The sequence below is a fragment of the Lepisosteus oculatus genome, chromosome 28 (assembly GCF_040954835.1).
Source record: "Lepisosteus oculatus isolate fLepOcu1 chromosome 28, fLepOcu1.hap2, whole genome shotgun sequence".
In the NCBI taxonomy this organism is placed as follows: Eukaryota; Metazoa; Chordata; class Actinopteri; order Semionotiformes; family Lepisosteidae; genus Lepisosteus; species Lepisosteus oculatus.
The window spans coordinates 6,417,577-6,436,820 of record NC_090723.1 but is presented as its reverse complement, the minus strand read 5'-3'; the positions used below and the strand labels follow the sequence as shown (position 1 = coordinate 6,436,820).

The 19,244-nt window shown below is 49.3% G+C and overlaps 1 protein-coding gene across 4 annotated transcripts in view; it reads right to left on the bottom strand.

Moving 5' to 3' along the window:
• raraa (retinoic acid receptor, alpha a) overlaps nucleotides 1–10,366 on the bottom strand; it is a 157,418-nt gene extending 147,052 nt beyond the window's left edge. For 3 of the 4 annotated variants that reach the window (XM_069185826.1, XM_069185830.1, XM_069185828.1), the window contains exon 1: nucleotides 10,057–10,366. The gene's annotated coding sequence lies outside the window, so the exon portion shown is untranslated. Of the gene's footprint in view, nucleotides 1–9,561; nucleotides 9,701–10,056 lie in introns of those variants that run through there. The other variant, XM_069185827.1, reaches the window with a different exon arrangement.
• Nucleotides 10,367–19,244: the final 8,878 nt, after the last annotated feature.

Genomic DNA, 19,244 nt, shown 5'->3' with positions numbered 1-19,244 from the left:
AACACCAGAGCTGAAACAGATTAGCCCAGTCCTTTTTCTTTTTTATTCTTGGAGTTCCTGTGCCTCACCCGTTAACCCTGGAGAACGGCCTGCAGGTCCAACACCGCAGCCCTAACAGTGACGAACCCCTGCACGACGGTCCCTTCTCATGCCACAAAACAATCATCATTTCACCTTGGGATTCTAACGGCTCGTTACTGGAAGTATTTCTCAATACTGTTTTCCCCGATACAATCAATAGGTCAAAAACGAGGATCGTAACCATTAATTCTTCGACAGCGAGAACTGCTGTACGAGGCTGGCGAGAGCGCTGCCCGTGACTCGGGGCTGAAGGATCCCACGGCCCCTGTGAGAAAGCAGAACTGTTTCTTTCCCCTCCAGATCCAGACTGTGTGAAAAGCACACCACCACAGAAGTACAGGTGCTGCCCTAGTCTCAGATTCGGTTACCAATGCCAAACCCGGCCCTGCTATGCTACAGCTTTATGTGCACAGCTTGCCTGCCATCTACAGAAACCGCCTGCTTCTTTGGACTTCTGAAGACTCTTTTGGAACCAGCCAGGTTGGGCCGGCCTCAGCCCAGCACCTGAATAAGACAATCAGAGGGTACAGCAGTGGCCTTCACCCTAGAGACGCAGCTGTGGTGGAGAGCCTGTCCTCCTCAGCTGCTCACGGGGGACTCAGCCCGCCAGCCAGATGTTAACGTGACACGAGCTCGGGCGATTCCGTCCCGGGCCAGCGTCGCTCCAGTCCCGAAGCGCTGACCACAGGGCCTGTGGTCTAATTCACAGGCGGCAGGCCAGGACTAATAAACCCGCAGACACATTCAGAAAAGGCGACTACTTTCCTGTTCATTTTTGACTCCATGCTGCAAATCTCCATCTTCCACAAACAAAACTGCAGCAAAACCCAGCTCTCTCCTCTCTTACACCCTTCAGGTAAATAAAAAGAGAAAGACAAAAAGGCTAAAAGAATGTGTACAATGTCTAAAAGACTAACGGGATTAAAAGAGCACAGAAGTGTTTAGGCAGAGAACACGATAAATCCATTGGGAAACAATAAAGTGGGCTAACTTTGAGGGGAATGTCGAGAGCCTTTCATTTACTACCCACCACCCCCACACCCCAACTCCAAACACCCGCCAGAGAACACACTGAAAACACACAGAGTAAGAAAACCTGCAAGCGGCAGGCCTTGTACCGAAACACTAGAGAGAAGACGAGCAAGCAAGGGGTTAAGACGGCAGCCCCACATTTCCATTCCAACAGGAATATTAAGAGTGTATCCCTGAGCACTGTGCGTAGGGAGCAGGGGGTGGGGGAAATCAGATTTTCAATGACAATGTGCTTAAGATCACTGTTTCAAAGGAAGAACATATCATCTGTCAAACTTAATGGCACTGTCCCGAGAAAATGAGGGAAAGCGGAATGGAAGCCATTCATTAGGGGGGCCTGAGAGGCAACGCTGCCGTCTTCCCTGCTGATAGCTGCTGCCTCCAGAAAATAAATATATACACAGTCATTATTTATTCGCAGATCTCCGAGGTGGCAGGGCGGCCGCGATTAAGGGATACTTCTCATGCAATCCAGAGAGATAATATCCCAGGAGTGCGGGGAGAGTCTGGGCGTTGCACGGGGAGATCACAGGCTGTTCAGGAGCGGGAGGCAGATTTTTACGAGACAGCGGCGGGGGGGGTTCGCCAGACTGATTAACGATGAAACATCTGGCGTAAACAATTAATGCCGGGACCGGCTCCCGCGGCGGCTGTTGTTCAGGGACAGAACCGCCGCGGGCGGCTGCAGACGGACCGCTTTGCTGCGGAATATTTTCAGTCTTTCGGAAATAAGGGCACCCAGCACATAAAGGCCAGTGTGGGGGCTAAAGGTCGAGTTAGAACAGAAAGTTCAGACACAAACAGCCACCAGACTGCAGAAGAATTAAAACGTGGCGACACGCCGAAGGGGGAGAAGGGGGTAACTGCTGAAACAACTGCAAAAGGAACTAGCTGTTCGCATCATGAAGTACAGAATCCTAAGGAGCGTAGGGAATTAAGCTTTGCTAATCGTTTGTTTATAGGTCTTTACAAGCTAGAGCACAATGTATGTGAGGACTTAAGCAGAAAAAGAAAGAGCTGCATCTAGAGATGGTACTATAACCCTCAAGTATGCTCAATTCCTGACGCACAGTTGTTTCTTATTTGGAAATACAACACACATTGAAGGGGAGTAAATAAGCCGCGATTACCAGCAAACCAAATGATTAGCATGGAGATTCAGGTCTTTGTACACATCTGAATCTTCAGGTTGAGACTGTTGAGTTGTAACCGATTCAGCACGGGGGACAGCCAACAGAGGAAGAAATGGCCCAGGCAATCTCTATGGTGCTAGACTGTTAATTGTAAATCTTAAAGACATAACTGTGCTCTGGTATCTGAACTGCCCTTCAGCCCTCGCTCTCAATACAGTCAATCTGGCCATGCGAGATTCCTAGACTTACCTGCAAATTCAAACCTGCTATGGAAACAAAATAAAAATCTCTTGGGTACATGCGAAAAGATGGTTCATCTCTGTTGTACACAGATGGATTGGAGCTGAGAACACCACACCGCCACCCCCACCTCATCCCATCTAAAACGAGCCGCTGATCGCCCCTCCCGACCCGTCTCTCTCAACCCCGAAGATCCTCAGAGCTGCACGCTGTACCAGACTCCAGGCCCTTACCTCACTATAATTAAAACACGCTCAAAGAAGGGCACCCTGCCAGTGTGAGACTTAAATCACGCTCAAGCCTTCTACAACTTTGACCTAATTGCTCTCTCAAATGCAAACATGGGACACCGTGCACTTTGACACATTAAGATGATTTAATGCCATCAAAGCAATGCAAGAGGAGGGAAAAAAGCTGGGATTTAACGGTTTTTGCCCTCCCCACCACAGAGTTTGCTGGCACGCTGTCCTCGCAGCCCTGCTGTTGGATGCAGCGCACGCAACCCGCGGCGCCGACTACAGAGGCTGGCAATGCAAGCCGATGCACAGAGACCCACAGGAGCCGGCTCTCCTTACAAACGGCACAGACAATGAAACTCACCGCACTGGTTTGTGCTGTTCTGTGCCACTGAAAGTAGCATCAGATGCATCTTTCAAAGGCGCAAACCAGCATTTGACTGCACAGACTGACTGCAATGGCACAAACAAATGATTCTTGGGGGGGGGGGGGGGGGGGCTTGATATGTCACATCCCCTTAAAAAAAAAGGCGCTATATCTCAGGAGCAAGGAAAGTGACCACCAAGAGAGGAGACCGCTCACCACATCCAGCTCGATTGGTTTTCAGCAGACGAGTGATCCAGGGATCTCATCCAGACCCCTCCTGAACGATTACCAAGGAGAGTATTGGCTTCAACACCACGACCGTGTGCTTGTTCCAGACTCCCACAACCCTCTGTGTAAAGTAGTGCCTCCTGCGCTCCGTTTTAAAAAGGCACTGGCCAGCACATTTAAACTCACCCACGGGGTGGACTTTGCCGGTGACTTTGTGGAAGGTGAAAGTCAAGTGCCTTTGTAGCCTTCTCTGTCCAAGACTAACTAAAGAGATTCAGTCCCTTGATCTCAGCAGTTCTTCTTTGGTCTAAGTTTTTTTTTTGTGGTAATTTCAATGACCAAAACTGTACACAATTTTCAAAGCCAGATCTATTCCAAGGCCAATAGGCAACAAATGCAAAACCAAGCAAATACAAGTGATGCCACTACAAGGTTTTATTTTTTTCATCTCTATGACAAGTTCCCAAGTACGGCTGACAGATGGCTGCCTACCAGGCCTGAGACAGATTTTGTTTTAAATCAGGTGCTGCATGATCTCAGATACCACAGTGGTGTGACAGTTACTGCTGCTTCCCAGCCTCCCAGCTCTGGGGTCTTGGGATTAGGTCCTGCACTGGGGATCCTGTCTGTGTGGAGTCTGCATGCTGGTGTCGGTTTCCAGCAGTTGATTCAATTCCCTCCCAAACTCCAATTAATGTTAGTTGAATGGCTAATTGAGTGCTAATTTCAATGCTCCTTTGTCTCACCCCCTTGTGGAAGAGGAACAGCCTCACACTCATCATAACCCCCTGGTTTTTCTGCACAGTGGCTCCAGTGGCGCCCTCCTCATTCATTTAGAAAAAACAAAACTGTCTACGTGCGAACTGGGCAAGAATAAAAAGACGTACCCACCGCAGTCATTCTTAGAAGCGCAACAGACGGGGACAGAAACTCAAAAACCCGCAAAAAAGAAACTGTCTCACCGCAAAAAAGAAAAGAAACGTGCTAAGGAATCATTATGAATACGGAAAAAAGAGAGAAATCTGATCACTTCTGTGCTAAAAATGCTACTTCCCCTCGCTGTACCAGGTCAGGCTCTGCACGAACCTGCCACAGGTACAAGAGTTGACCTAATTTGGACTTGACCCAGATCCTCAGAGAGGGTGGCAGACAAACACCAAACTCGCTGATCACACTTTTCACCTGCCACCCCGCTGAGACTCTCTTCTTTGCTTTGCTTTTTTTTTTTTTTTGCACTGTGGGAACTCGAGTCCCCTCTCAAGTCTGTGGTTTGACTAGATCTCTGCTTCTCACACAAACCACACGGCGCTGCACACACCGGCAACGGGGTGGTTGAAAAGTTCAATTTCCACCCCCACACCAAGAACACTCTGTGCCACCAGGAGGAGTGACCCCCTTTTGTCAACACGCACCTAGACCGTTTCTCACGGCGACCCGGACGCCCTCTGACAGCGACTGTGGGAGACAGTCACACGCCATTTTTAATTAGGACTTATTTATACGGCTGCCATTCCCCCACCAAAAGGCCTTACAGGGGTTGTAATTACTTTTTTTGTTGTTACATCCAACTTGCGGTGCCCATTAATACAGCTGCTTTTGCTGCAGCACTCATTCGAACCCACAGCCCTCCTGTCAGGAGTTCAGAGACCCCAACCACAGATCCTCCCTGCCAACCCCACTGACAGCCGCAGTCATGGTGGATCCACTCTTGTTCCGAAGCCAGTCCCAAAGGCTTCCCATTTAAATTCCCCTGTGCCTGCAACACCATGACAAATAAATGGTGGTCACAGCTCTTTCTCTCCTCGCAATCTCCTGAGATCGCAACATTTCTACGGTGTGCTCCCTTGTGTCTGAAGCACCTACACATACGCGTGATAAAATAATGTCTTGTCAGCCGATCAGCGCTCAATTTCAATTCAAGTGATGCTCTCTTCTCGGAAAACATTCGAAGAAAACACGCAAGCTTTTCTGAGACTGCAGCTCCAAGTACAGAGAGAAAGAACCTCTGATGCAAGCAAGCACGCTCAGGGTTTGCATTTTAATAATGAATTCGTGGCTAAATTAGATAAGTCAGCTCGTTTAAAATGAGTCCCGTTTGCACAGCAGGGCATTTTACGGGGGTGAGCCGTGCAAAACTTCTTGTTCAGGGCTATAACAATTGCACCCCAGATGGGGTTTGAACCCACAAACCCTCCAGTGCTGTGCCCTAAACACTATAGCCCCAAGTGGGATTTGTGTTCTTTTCCTTAAAAATTCATTTCTTACACGATGAAAGTGAACTTATACATTATAGGTGAAGGATCCACATCCTGCTTCGTAAGACAGCCCATCTAGACCTTGACACAACAATAAGGGCAACTCTTTATTACTGCCGACTGCTCACAAAGGAGCTGGCCGTGAGCCGCATTTCTAACAGGTAACAAACGAGTTTTGAAACATCCCAATCAGGAAGAAGCCCTTGGCTGCAGTCTGGGCCCCAAATCCACAAGACCCAGGAAAGAAACGAAGCGGTCACATCACAAGCATGTTTCTTAGGCGCACAGAGCTTGCAGTCTCCAATCCAAACTGTCAATTACAATAACAGCCATGTTGAGTCTCAGATCTCCCTACTCCCTGCATGCACCAGGTCCTTCATTTTTCACACGCAGCAAAATCAAGACACTAACGAAAGGCTGAGTCTCGGAGGGGTATTTACATACCAAGGGCATTCTGAGCCGTTCTTTTCGGACCACTGGTGACCAATTTCTCACTGCTATAAAAGAACAAACTTGGCCATTAATCTTAAAAAGAAAAAGTGAACAGAAATTCTGTTGTGACTCTTAAGACTCCTGCTCAGCATCACAAGTAGGATGAGGGAAAAAAAAAAACACTTTAAAAAATAAACTATACACGCCCTTCGGCAAAGCGAGATATCACTTCATCTCCGATGACACATTTACCAGCACATGTGAAACCAGGGGAGGCTGAAAACATCTTACTGGTATCTTTCACTCTACGAGGAAATGAACCTGCTCCACACACCAGCGAGGCAGTTTGACAGTCTTCTTGAACAGTGAAAAACCCAGAGGAAACTCGAAGATCAAAACAATTCCGATTCATTTCTCAAGTTGCAACTTCACCTTGAAGGACTGCAACACTTAAGTTACTGTACCGCACGATGGGTTTTAAAAGTCACGCTCGGGTCTTTTGCTCTCCTAGAAATCGAGTCTTTACCCGCAACTATTAGTGCGGACAAAGTGCCACATGGTTTTCCATGCTTCAGAATGATTCAGAGGGGTGGCACGGTTTGCATCTCTGCCTCATAGCGCTGGGACCCTGGGATCAATTCGGGACCCCGAATGCTGTCTGCGTGGACATCGGACCGTGGGAGGAAACTGGAGCTGGAGGGTTAATTGGCTTCTGGGAAAAGTGGCCCTGGTGTGGGTGTGTGTATGTCCATGATGGACTGGCGTCCCATCCAGGATGTACCCTGCCTTGCGCCCGTTGCTTGCCCAGATAGGCTCTGGCTACCCTGCAAGCTAGCATTGGATTAAGTGGTTAGAAAATGGACAGATGTCTAAATCTGAAAGCACAGTGACAATCAAGACATGTGAGCAGCACCCTGAAAGCTCACTTGACGATCTTGTTAGACAAACAAAAGAACCTGTTTTGTGACCGATGCCACAGTAGGCATTAAGGTTTAGGCCCTCTTATCTCACAATGCACACTCGATGAGGGAGACCCACAAAGCAATCTATAAAGTTTGCAAAGTATTCACAATCCTGGCCTGGGTTTCACATATGGATAAGGTGACAGCCCTAAGCATCAGTTATTAAACCACAGAATTTCTTGTGAGGGAATTAAGCCCCCAGCCTGTGTGCATCTCAGAGGTCTCACATAAGTGTGATCATCACTTCTGCCAGGTCGGCTCTGCACTACAGTATAAACAGTATAAAGCAGGGCAACACAAGGGGGATGAGGGAGCCTTTGAAAACGTACCATCTTCTTATCTGTATTGACAACCTAAAGGCACCTCCAGCTCAGATCTGTGATTCACACCGGAAAGGAAGGTGACAGGATTGGAAAATCCTCTACAACACCCTAGCCCATTTCTCACTCAATGACTAAGCTTCTGAGGCTGACTTTCACAGCCATCCTTCTTACAAGAAAAGGAAACAAATCATAGAAGAATGTTCAAAATGTGTCCTTTCATGAGGGTTGACCATCGTCACTCTTGCTACTGTTAATACCATTATTACTAATGTATATAATAGTCATTGTCAACATGCTATGCATACTAGTAACAGTGCTAGCAGGGTGTGCATATGCTGCATGTTAAAAATGTACTGTATTACATACAGTGCAATGCATGCATACTGCATAAACCTATACTGTATATTAAAAATAATTGACTATATTGGCAGTGTACATGTGCATGCAGTATATAGAAACCGAAACGCTTGGCATCCGGATCACATTCTACAATGAACGAACCAAAGAAATACAAGACTGTACCCCAGAAAAAAAAAGAAAAGGTCTCTTTCGGGTGTATGATGGAGGTGGGGAGCTGAAGTCGATGCTGGATATCGGGGAGCCCTTAGCCCTTAACGGCTCAGCAGTGCATTGGTTTATGGGTCAATAACTTAGGAGCCGGGGTCGGTCGGCCCACGAAGCCCGCTGGATTGAAAGTATTGTCTGCTGGCATGGTACTGATCCAAACATCTCATCCAGCCTCTCCGTGAAGGGTGCCAGGGACAGGCTCCTGCGATACGGTTTGCTGCACAACGTCACAAAGCCAAGCTGGGTGCAGTCCGAAAAGCCAGACCTCTAAACGTCTGCTTAATTTCTTCTGCTGGTCAGTCCTGCAGAAATCCCTCTAGAGCGACCTTTGTCAATACCGCTCAGGATTTTCAATGGCCTAGAAATCGGCAATCTCTCGTGGTCTCACCGGGTCGAGATTAAAGTTAGTTCCTGCCATCCGACTGGGCGTAGCACGGCTTTTCAGTCCAGGAATGGACGTAAACGGTGTGCTCTTCCTTAACTCGGGCATTCACGATCTCCTTCTCCCGACAGCTCGTTAGTCACAGTGCACCTCGATGAGCAGCTCTAGTAAGCCGCGCTCAGGTTTTGCCTGACGGGCCGTAGAAGACCGGGCATTTGCAAGGAGGAAAAAAAACAAACCCTCCTAGAGCACAGATCAGTACAGCGTTTTATGGTCCAGGTTCATTGATCACGCGGCTACAGCCGGTCCAAAGGCTGGATAACATCACCGGCGCTACAGTGTCGCAACACTCATCGATACGGGCTTCTGGGTGTCCGGCCGCCCTGAAACACGGCGTTTCGATTTTAAGGTGCTCAATCGTTTGAATCGATGGTGCTCTGAGTCCAAGGTGCTCTAAATTATGCCCCTTCCACCACCCGAATAATGGAAGTTAAACTCCAGTTGTTGAAAAGGCGCGCGTGTTCGGACAGGTGTCCGGGACGTCCCAGCGCCGATACAAGAGCTCCGGCCAGCAGCCTGCAGCCTGTCGCCCCATACTCCACTGCCCGTGGCACGGCGGTTTCACCACAAAGCGAGACTTCGCTGGAGAGGGGGCAGCCTTCCTCGTTAAAACCTCGCAAGCGAGCGAGTTGCGGAAAACAAAAACTTTTCGGCCGTCGCGCGGCCGGGGGGAGAAGGTCCCTTCGCGTCGCGGGACTTGTCCGTCCCTGACGGGGACACGGGTGTCGGTATAACAAAGTTAAAACAAATACAATAAAATAAACACACCGGCGGCCCACACCTTGAAACAGGCGACACGAGAGTAAATCAATACCGAGCTTCTTCTTCGGCCTATCGAGTTCACCGCCACCTACTCTGTACGGAGGTCAAGGAGCCCGGCCCCACTTACACAACATAAAGGAGACTAAAATAATGACCAAACGCTACAGGGTATAGATGAAAATTCAAATGGGACCAAGGTGGTAACCCGTTTTACACCTTAACACGAAACAGTGAAAGAACGTAGGAAAAAAAATGTGACTCGCAGCACGCCTGTTTGTTATAATAACCCTACCTAGTTGCTTAACACGCAGATAAACCGGAGCGGATCGTAGTCAATGCCACGGTCGGAAACACTGAGCCGGAGTAACGGTATTTCCAGATCGCCGCACGTCGGCCCCTCTCGCAGAAAGAAGGGAGACCAAGACTTCGGGAGGTTTGTATAAACTGCGACCCATGTCATCAAAATAAAAAAGAAAATACGGCCCGTGTTTCATAACTCACTGGGTGGGAGGGGTGGGGGGGTGTCTAGAAAGCGGGGTACCCGGCCGGCCGGCGATGCCCACACCGCTGACGGAGCTGCAGGCGCCCCGACCCGACGGCTCAGAGCCGAGCTGTCTGGGCTGCGTGGCGGCCACACACTGACAGACGCGCCGCTGACTTTGGGGGTGTTTGGTGCTTGGTGTTTGTTTTGGCCGAAGAGGGGGGGCGAAGACCACTATTTCAACGTAGTAGACCGCCCCCCCCCCCGTCAACATGACAACAACCCGGCTGACCTGCACCGCGCCAGCACTCACACGTGAAGCACATCTATGACCCACCCGGAATCCGAAACATTGCTCTCGGCTCCGCTCACTAACTTCAGTCTGAACGCCGGCTGCCATGTAGGTTACACAAACGCTTCCCCCCCCAACAACACACACACACACACCTGACAAATCCCCAGACCCGCAAGCTAGCGGGTCTCCAACATTATCGAAGACTGGAAAGTCGGAATACCTGAGACCTGTTGACTCCTCCTACCCACGTCTTGGTTGGTGGAAGTTCAGCCGGGGATGATGTGCGTCTGCTTCTTCTTGAGTGCTTTTTCTGGCATGGGGGGGTCTGGTCCTCCTGAGCGCTCAACAAGGGGAGCCGAGGGGCTGGTGAGGGGGGCGGCGGCGGCGCACGGGTTTTGCAGAGCCTCTCGCCCGTTGGCGGCGGGGATGAGGGAGACAGGAGACGGGTCAGGGAGTACAGAGACCGCCGCGGCACACACTCACAGCAGCAGCAGCAGCCATCGCGTTGCGAAAGTCACGTGTTTTTTTACGCAGGAGGGGGGGGGCGGGAGAGAAAGGTTAAAACTCGACACCGACCAGCCCGGCCCCTCGGGCTCCGCCCACTTTCCTTATCCGCTCAGCCAATCAGCGGGGAGAAGTCTCCGCCCCCGCCCCCCTCCCCTCCTCCCGTTTAACTCCACACGTGCGGGGTGTTTTTCTTCGCCCTGAGCCGCTCGCAGTGTCCGGGCTGTCTGAGCGCAGGCTTCGTCACGACACGCGTGGCCGGCTGGTAGATTCACTGACAGCACCGCTCCATTGGAGAAGTGTGACGGGCGGCGGGACAGATACACTGACAAGACACGATGCGTTATTAGAAACAGACACTGTCGAGTCGAGTTTCCCCAGTCTGTTCATTTTATTATTTTAATCGAGTTTTTTTTTTGTTTCAGCCCATCAAACCATTTTCTAACTGCAATACAGTGGCAGGGGTCGACTGTTTATCCCGGCAAACGACGGGCGGTCTGATGTTATTAATAGACTTGCAACGCATTATACAAGTTCACAATCATAAAAGTGGGTTGTTTTTGTTGTTTTAATTGGGCTGCACTGACGCATATTCCCCTAATCGCTGTTGACATGGCAATAATGCATTCAATCTTAAATATATAATGTCGATAAGTATAGTACTTAATCGTTTCAAATTTTATTTTTACTTTTTTACTGATGTTGACATGGCAACTTTAATTAATTACAGGTGAATTCCAGCAGAGAACTTTAATTTAATAATTGCTTTTAATAATTCATGGCATTTAAATAACAATTGATTCATGCATTAAAAATAAAAATAGGACATTTATATAATGCTTTTATAAAAAACTAATGGTACAGTAACAGCAACAGGGTGTTGCTGCTCCTACATATGCCGGAAGGCATAACAGGCAAACTACCATAATGCTTTTTATCCAAAAGAATGCCCAAGCTGTATAGATATAGTACCACTGTCTTCAGGACTGCGTCTATCCTGTAGTTCTGTACCTGCTGTCCAGGAGATATTCAGGCAGCAGGCCCGGCCAGCAGCCCCCCGCCACAGCGGAGCAGGTGAAGTAAGAGACTGAATCACACAGGACCCTGAGGAAGGGCAGGCTGCACAAGCCCAAGGCAGGCCTCAGCCTGGACACCAGCGTTAGAACAATTCTAACTTCACGAAACGGAGCTCACGACGAGAGCTCTGGAGAGATGGCGAGAGACGGGCTGTCCGTGCTTCGCAATCACTCCCGATGGCACCGGACGTGATCCCCTTCTCCCGCTCACGTAAATCTTTCTGCATCCCTGCTCCACCCCGCTGCCCCTTGGTCACCCCTCACTCTGCTGGGGGGGGGGGTCTCAGCCGCCTCCTCCTTCAGCCAAGCAGGTTCAGCTTAATGGTTGTAACTTAAAATACTCAATAAACCTTTGAATACGGCTCATTCTCGTCTGTTGTCATTCCTAGTGTGAACAGTGTCCCTGCTGACCGAGTAAGTCAAGACCTCTGTTTAATGTCTCATTTAGAGGACAGGGCCTTGTACAGCACAGTGGACCGGTCACCATACTGGGGTATTGTTTTGAAAATTCGAGGCCCAGAGAGAACAAGAACGCCTCCTGGTCAACAAACAGCACTTTCAACAATGACCTGGTCTTCCTTAGGGCCCTCCTGTCCCAGGACTGGCCAGGCCCAGTCTTGCTTGGCTTCTGAGATGACATGAAACAGGGGAGCAGGGACTCATGCTGCTGTCGATCCTGCGCTCCCAGAAACGGCTGAGATTCCCACATTTTGGGAATGTTGTGGGTAAAACGGCAGCAGCGGGGATCTGAACCCATGAAACTCCCATCAGGAGTCCGGAGCAGGTGTGGTGACCAGCACCCTTCCTCATGGGGGGTCCACCCCTGGAAAGGAGCCCACCAATTTAATGAATTATCATTAATCCGCAAATCCTCCATCCTCATCTCCCTTAGTATTGCTAGGCAGTGCCTAGTCCCTGGGTTCAATTTTGGACATGGCTGCTCTCTGCATGGGTCTGCATGTTCTCCCAGTGTTTGCAGGAGTTTCCTCTGGGTGCTCTGGGTGGGACAGACTGGCGTCCCATCCAGAGGCTTTCCTGCCTTGTGCATGTTGCTTGCCAGGATAAGCTCCTGCTCCCCTGAACTGGAAAAAGCTAGAAAATGGATGGATGTTCAGAAAATGTTTTCATTGCAGCTTAAAAAACGTCCCATTCTATCAGACAGACGTTAACCCACAGTTCAGAAATTGAAGGTTCCCTCTCCTGTCTCATGCTGCCTCGTTTTCATGTTATTTGGTCTTTCTCCTTTCGTAGGGGTTAGAAAATATTTGTTAAATAACAAATCATCTTTCTCGAATTTGAGCTACACATATGGCAAATATACTGTATACGCGTGGGAGAGAGGGGAGAGACAGAAACACATTCTGTGGCCAGCCAGTCTGGGACGCCTGAAACATCTAACAAGTGCCAAGCTGCAAAACCAAAAACTCAAGCTGCTCCCGGTATCAGAGCCAACAAACACATAAACACTCCCGCATCCATTAAATGTAACATACTGAAATGAATGAAAAATGCATGTTGTAGACTGTACAGTGAACATGGCCAGATCACAGCTGATGGCAGCGTGTGGCTCCCCCAGTTGGAATGTATGCATGAAGGGACCAGGATGCATCACGTACGTCTCTTCTCTCTCCCATGCAGTTCGGTATTAAATCAGGTGATGCAACTCTACACCAAAGTGCTCTGTTGCACGATTCTGGACACTGCCCGTTCCTAAGACCCAAGAGGCCCTTTCGTCCTCTGGTTAAGCTGATAAGGCCGCAGTTCGATTTTTGGAGGAGAAAATGTGGTTTGAAAAACTACTTTGGGTGGATCACCTCTGCAGAGGCCAGTGGGTTGCTTTGTAGTGGGACTCGTTTGGGTCTGCTATCAAAACACATAAGCTGTTGTTGGTATTTTACCTTGCTTCTGCGGGCTAATCAAAATCTGACACAGGTGGTGAACTTCAAAGGACTTAGCAGGAATGCAAATCGGCCTAATACTGCAGAACCCAGATTGTAACACTACTATGCCATTCACAACTAATGAAACACATAATTAAAAAAAAAAAACGGAACTGCTTTCAAAGAACCATCTGGGGTGTGATTGTCCATTACTCTTCGGTAAGGACTTTGATGGATTTGATCTGTGGCTGCTCATGGACAGCGCTAAACTATACTTGTTATTTTAATGAAGTGGGACTATACACCGGTGCTTCCTAGCCAAGAATGCAAAACCCTCTCAATGGGTTTCATCTTTGTGGGTCAAATCATCAGGAAGAGCCAAATGAAGATTAAGCGCATGAGAGTCACACATACCATTAGGCATTGAAGGCAGGACCCATTAACTCCCTTGCTGATATGGGCACCCCTGCCCGATCCTTCCCAAAGCCAGAGTATTTTTCTTTTCCTGCGTGATCTGAATGGTGATTGATAGTAATTAGAAACAGCCATGCTGCTGTCTGTGCCATCTAGACGCACCAAGGTAGCTTCTCATGTTTCTGCTGCTCAAATGATACACAGGACATCTGATCTGCATTGCTTTGCACTCTCTTTCACAGGGGAAGGTAGAGGGCACAGCTGGCAATGAGGGCAAAGTGTGCCGAGAAGCTGGAGAGCGGTTTGAGCCACGGAGACATTTGTGAAGCGGCCCAGTGGCTCTGGCAAAACCGGCCGCCCTGCAAGCTTGTGTCTGGGCTCGGCCCGGCCGCGGTTCCGAGCTTCCCGAGCCCTTCTCGTCCCGGTCCGAGGGTGCAAATATTTCCATTCCATTCAAGGGGTTACCACCTGGCAGCCTGGGATTCTGTTCGCTCTTGGGAACTAAATTGGGCTGTACCAGGCCCGGTCAAAATCACAGTTGGAACTCCTAAGGAAATGGACTCCTGGCAGGAGTCTAAATCCACTTAACTTCCTCCCATAAACTCTGAGACTCCCTGCTGCCAAAGCTCCTCTCTGGGTCATTTTCCAGAGCTCAACTGTTTTAACACCTTCACCAGAGTGTGACACCTGTCACACCCCTACACTGTCGTCTGGCCATGACTAGAGCTGTAATTGAGTGCCCAGGCTGCTGGCCCTTGATACCTCACTGGTGCAGCTAGTAGGGTTAGCAGCCCTTGTCCTCCACCGTTCAGCTCTGTAGGCTGGATTAAGCTCCCAGCCAGGTATTAATGGAAGCAGACCTGTTGCTTTAAGAAGCCAACAGAAAACTCCGCAACATCAGACACGGCCTGAAGGCGAGATGCCAGCACTATGGGCAGAGAACATCTCAATACCAAGCCTGTCTAACCCCTTATTGAGAAACAACGCAGACCACAGGCCTCTCAAGCCCAGTCCTTACCACACTGCGCCAAATGCACACTGGAGTCAAGGACCTACTCCAGGATTAATCTCGACCTTTTCCTTTAAGAGTTTTTAAAACGTTTTTTTTAATGCAGCCTGGGGATTAAGTCCTTATCGTTAACAGACGTGTGTGTGTGTGTCAGTGGTTAGGTGTTTGAACGCGACTTTAAAATAAAATGTCCATCTCCCCCCGGGTTCCTGCACTTGGATGACGCTACAACACAGAAACAAGAGAAAACGTTGGCAGATGAGATCTTATCACGGGCTGGGAATTCTTATCACGGTCCTGGGATCGCACACCGGAGAAGGAGTTTATTCCAGAGAAACCTACATCACCGGTCGGGGAATTAACTAGACATTCAGCTCTGTGAAATCCACCGCAAACACACACACAGACGCACAACCAACCAACACACACACACTTCCCAACACACACGCCCTCCCCTGGAAGAAAAAAAAAAGACCATTATACCGTTTCATTTACTTTACAAAAAACACGAACATTTTTCAGGATTTTGACAGCAGAACTGATTCGCGGGGTTTAATCCATCTGAAAACATGTGGTAAGCCTTTCGGAATGTTTCAAATGACTCCCAGATGTGAGCAGCAGACGGATTTAACCCCTTCAGCTCCTGCAAAATCTGGAGGAGCAGCACGCCATCCAACTGGACGGGCCTGGTCAGACAAATCGCTCTCACCTTCCGCGAACAACTCCTGCGGTTTCCCCCCTGAACTGGAACAGACGAGAGCGACGGAAATAAGACTAGAAGACAGAAAATAATAGCGTGGAACAAAAGATAGCTTTGTTGTTGTTCGTCCTAAGCACGGTTAATAAATCTGGTAAGGGACAGTGGATGCTATTCAGCGGTTAACCCGAGGGGCTACTGTATTAAAAGGCATGGTCATATTTTCTATCTACTGTAGGTACGCCGGGTAAACAAGTGATTCTGACTCAGCAAAGTCGCTGACGGGGTTTTGGATACAGGGGAGAAAGTTTCGAACAGCTGTGTTCAGCGTTTTACTGTTTGCTAGTGTGTGTGTGAGAGATGTGAAGACAAAGCTATGAAAAACAGGCATGAAAAACACAACCGCTTTAAAATTCCCAATGCAATGCATCTACAGTATTTCACCCCCATGAGCCTCATAGACGTTTCTGTCCTGCCCTGTCGTTTCCTCGGCCGAAGAAGCGCGAGTTACAGAGGAGCGCTTTCCAGCAACAGCTGAGACGTGAGCGAGTCAGGGGGAAAAAAAACTCAACATCAACACGGGAAACTCGCTGCTTAGAAACCGAATCTCAGAGCTCCCCTCCCTTTCCCAGAATTATTTTTGTCCGTGCCCTGCGCACCTTTGGCGTATCATAACATAAAACAGCTGCCTCTAATTGGTTTCTTGAAACCGGCAGGAACCCTTCCGTTGAGTGTTTGCAGATACGGGTGAAAGTAGCAACGCTTGCTCGTTTTGGAGCACCTCGTCATCTCCGTCAGATCTATAGGCCGTTTCCTGCAAAGGTTGATTTGCCCATCACAATTGCCAGCAGACGCGCAAAACCCGGACAGCGCCCCAGAACACACTTTCTCGGCCCGTGTCTGCTGCAGCTTTTACCCCGTGTGGCAAGGAATAGGCGTACTATAATGCACTCCTCCGAGCTTTGCTTTTAATGTACATGAGTGAGGTCGTATACATGTGCCAGGAACTTAACAAACGCCCTGCAAAAAAAAAAAACGTAGCCTGTGGAACTTTCAAGTCTGTCGGTTCCCGTCTCTACTTATTAAATTCGCTTCTCCCATCTCGTTTTGAAAGCAGACACAATTGTACGTCGCCCTTTAAACGATCGATACTGTACGGGGGGGAGCTAGATACCAGCCAGAATTTAAAACGCACTGTCGTAGAGATGGCCGTCGTCACGGTAAGGCCAGGCGCAGGCAAAGCTGGAGAAAATCCTACAGCTGTTCGCCGGCTTCACCGGAGGCGGAGATCGCCCGCAGATTGAAGACTGAGAGAGCGCTTTTGAACTCGAGTGACCCCCTTTCCTCGCTCAGCCAGCTAGATGAAGCTGGAGTCCAACCAGCCTGTCAGCCTGCCAAACAAAAGTTTTGGAACTCAGCCCGATCCGCAGAATAATAATAATAATAATAAGTAGGGGAAAGTAGAACACCATTAAACACAAAACGACGCCGAGCCAAGCAAGAGCCCAGCGCCGGCTCTGAGGACGGAATCACGGAGTCCGGGGAGAAAGGCGAAGCCCCGCTTTTAGCCCAGTCCAACTTATTTCTCTTTATCGAGTGAACAGAGGTGCTTGCTCTGTTGTTCCCTGAAGGAAAATGCCTGCAAATATAAAACATGTGGTGGCTCGGAACTGCTTATACTGGTCTTTAACTCTATGCCTGGTTAAGGAAATGAAAGTCTGGAATTTAAAAATGCCGTTCTGTGAAAACCGCTGGTTTCGGGATGGTTGGGGGCTATGACAATAGGCTGTGCTCCGCTTCAATTGTTTCGAAGAGCTTTCCATCCTGCAGTTTTCTGACCTCAAACGATAAAGTCGAGATGTAAAAGAAAAAAGAAAACACCCCGCTAACCTCTCGCGTCTGGAGCGCTAAAAGTTGAAGATAGCCCCCATAAAATGGCTCTCTTGTGGATCTTAGTCCAGTACCTACTGGGTTAAGCCAAGCGGCTGTGAGAGCTCTCTGTTGTGTGTGTGTGTGTTAGTTTGCACCGCTATCCGCCCTCTGGGACCCGGCGAGATTGGGTTTCTCAGATCGGGTTCCCTGCGTTTTTTTTTCCCTCCTCTTTCATTCTTGCTTTATCCCTGTCACGGGAAGAAAAGGACGTGTGTGGGTTGGGTGTGGAGAGAAGCGGGGGGGAAGTGAGCTGAGAGGAGGCGAGGCGATGATAGAGAGATCTGAAAGGCAGATATCCTTTGTGAGGGATCGCCGCGGTTAAGTGCGGATCATTCCGTCAATTTTACCTTGTCACCTCTGCACCTCCCCGCCCTTGCTTTCCTGTTGTTTAACACTAGTTGCATTACTAGGTACCACGCTTTACCACAGAAACTACTTATAAGGCACATTCAGCATGGCCTATTATTAACATTTTCACCAGCAAATCACTGTATCACTCTCTCATTGTCTGTATTGTTCAGTCAGACAGGGGGCAGGTTTGGCTCCTGTTGTCTAGGCCATTACAGGAGTCTGGATTCTTCCAAAAGCCTTAATTACAGAACTGATCCTCAATTGCTTAATTGACTCAGGTGCTTGGGATCACCCCTGCATCCACTTTCTAACCACTTCTTCCAATTCCGGGTCACAGGGGAGCTGGAGCCTATCCCAGCGAGCAACAGGCGCAAGGCTGGGATCAAGCTAGCAGTTTTTGGACAGTGCAAGGAAACCAGGGCAGCTGGAGGAAAGCCACACAAACATGAGGAGAACATGCAAACTCCACACAGACCGCACCCCAGGAATCGAACCCAGGGCCCCAGTGGTGCAAGGCAGCAATGCTAAGTACTGTACCACTAGTTGGGATCAGTTAGACTTATCTATTACATTTAATAACCAACCGAAAATCTCCCAACTTACAAATAAAAGAAAATTGTGAAAGGGACCCATTTCGCAATTTTAGCGTTCGACTCAGCGTACAACTCAGTGATTGAATATGTGGAAAGATTAGACGCCAGTAGGTATGGGGGTGCTGTATGGAAATCGCTGTGGCACCTCACATTGCATTCACAGTGCTTCATTACGCTAGATTACTCCAGTACCAGGGTTCACAGTAGAAACTACTGACAAGGATATCTCATCTCCAACACTGTCCCTGCTCTAGTGCTCTGGCTGCACATTCCGATCCCTGGAAGATCCAGCACTGGCGGTGTCTGTCCTGGCTTCGCTCCCTGAGTTGCCTGACAGGAGCAGCAGAGAGAGGGCCCACGTGTCTGCAGGCTTTCAGTCCCAACCAGGTCTTCTTGACCTCAGCGGGTACATTAGGGGCTGGACTCCCCCCCCACACACACACCCCAATTTGACGACGTCCTCCAGCTGTGCAGGTGCTGACGTCCGAAAGAGACCCGAGAAATCCTGCAGACACGCCGCCAGGCCCGGAGCCCCCCCGATGAAAGCACGGTGCTGCAGGGGGGCTTGGAGCAGCTGCACCGATGAGGGCCGCGTTGAGGAAGACGACTAACAGCTTTGCACCGAACTCTCGAGAGCTTTCATCTCTCCTGTCCCCGCACTGTGCTATAATTGAGCATTAACAGCCTTTGATGGCTCCCCGTTCTGCTGCTCAATTTGCTGTTCTGAACCATTTGACTTCCATCTTTTGTTCCGCAGAGCATGGCTGCCTCTTAAAAAGCATTTAAGCTCAGCCAGGAGCTCGTTGAGAATCCAATTCCGTCTCGGTAATCGCTGGCTATAAAACAATGGCTCGAAAGAGGATGGGGCCCCCATACAGGTGCCGAGAGAGCTCTCTCTCGGGCCCCCTGTGCCTGCGACTGGGGTCTCGGTTTTAATGTGGCCTCGCTCCAT